Source organism: Frankliniella occidentalis, unplaced genomic scaffold, assembly GCF_000697945.3.
Source record: "Frankliniella occidentalis isolate FOCC.00 unplaced genomic scaffold, Focc_3.1 Scaffold2772, whole genome shotgun sequence".
Taxonomy (NCBI): Eukaryota; Metazoa; Arthropoda; class Insecta; order Thysanoptera; family Thripidae; genus Frankliniella; species Frankliniella occidentalis.
The window spans coordinates 1-1,917 of NW_026269848.1; positions in this window are offsets into that span (position 1 = coordinate 1).

Genomic DNA, 1,917 nt, shown 5'->3' on the forward strand with positions numbered 1-1,917 from the left:
GGGGTGGCCTGCACTCTTACTCTTGCTCCTGAGGTTCGGTTCATCAGTATGCAGCGCGGTTGGGTCACCCGCGCCCGCAGCGGCGGCCGCGGGGGAAAAAGTAGTGTGTGATGAAAATATTCCCCCGACCCTTGAGTGTTTGTGCCCGCCCCGCCCCGCCCCGCCCCGCACTCACTTTCTCCGGCCGCGCCGTGCCCACGTCCTCGTAACCCGGGAGTAATGGACTTGGGTCGCCGAGGCGCCCTGAACCGTCATGTGACCGGAAAATTTGACACGCAGCTGGACGAGACGAGGAGTAGACATATGGCAGTCACCCGGGCTTTTAAGCTTATGTTTATGCAACCCCCCCAAAGAGACGAGGGGGGCCATCTTCCCTCCTCCCCACAAAGCGCCGCCGGAGTCGAGCGCGGACCTGACCTGGTCCAACCGCACAGGGCCTTTAAACGTCCTGACGGCGGTATCATATTGATCGGGACGCCCGACACTCCTCTTGTGCTGACGGCGAGGTGCCCGACCCACGCCTCGGCTCCCTTGGCAACCCCCAGTGCCCTGCCCCCCGACCTCAGCACTTCGGCCCGAGCCCCGCGCTTCCGCAACGCCACGCACCTCCACGCCACGAGGAAGAGAATATAGTGTCAACGCTGCGGGAAAAACTACACCCCGAGCGTGTACGGGTCGCGGCGGCGGGGCGCTCCGCGCTCGACTCTGCTGCCTCAGCGCTCTATGGACGCGCGCTTTGCCGTATTCCGGGAACTCTATACGCAGGTGCACCCACACACAGAGACATGCAGGCGCGCCCGCACGCACACGCACGCACACAGAGGCACACACACACACGCACACATACACGCACACACACACACACACACACACACAAGCGCGCGCGCGGAGAGGGTCTTTAGCCCGCAGCGCTCCCAAGGGCACGGCCCAACAACTCTGCTTCTGCCGCGCCAGCCCGATAGCGGGCGTAGGCGGGGCCGCGCCGTTGACGGGCATGAACACGGTGCGCACCTTTGGCCACCCGAAACCAAAGTCAAGCGGGCACGAAGCGAGACATGGAGAGCCCCGGGGCCCATCACGCGAGGCCGCCGTCGTCGACTCAATCTTCAAACATCATTGCGCTATTATACCCCAGCTTTCCAGGAAAACACTAACTTGTCCCATTCTCGTGTCATCCTCGTAAAGGCAATCATGGTCTCATCGTGCAGTTACCGGCAGTAACTCACCGCGGTCCTCTCCAGCCCCGCGGCCCCTCCACCAGCCTCTCGGGCCGGCTCCGGCGGCGTCATGCGGTCAGCACCGGAGGCGAAGGCGGTCAGCGGCGGCCTTCGCGCACCCAGCAGTGTCCCGCCCTGCCAAGTCCTGAGTCAGCCATCACCTTGGTGGCGAGGCGCGAGGCGCCCGGATGGGTCCGCCTCTTGGTCCGGCGAGTAGTACCGACCGTACCGACCAGTGGCGAGGCGCTGAGCGGAGTGCACACGCCTGCATCGGAAGAGCGCATCGCGGCGGCCTAGCCTTGTTACCCGGCCGGCTGCACTGGCCTGTTGTTACCTCCTTCCCTTTCCTTTCCTTCGCCGCGCCAATGTCAACAAAGAACACAAGAACAAGGCGCACGTACTCGATGACACGACATGACGCGAGACTTAACCAAACAATCCCACAATACATGAATGTTATTTTTTTTTCAAGTATACAGCAGCGCCAAAGCAGCGCCTGCTCAGAACTAAGTTAGTTGCCACGGTGGTGGGGCGGCGCGGCGTACAGTATGTACGGAGGAGGGCGGAGAGGCGGAGCTCGACGTGATCACACTCATTAACCGCGATGGCGATTCATTCGCGTTGCTGCCAGCCCCGCCCCACCCCGCCCCGCCCCAGGCCAGGTGGCACACACAGGTGGCGCAGGCACACCAGCATTCCG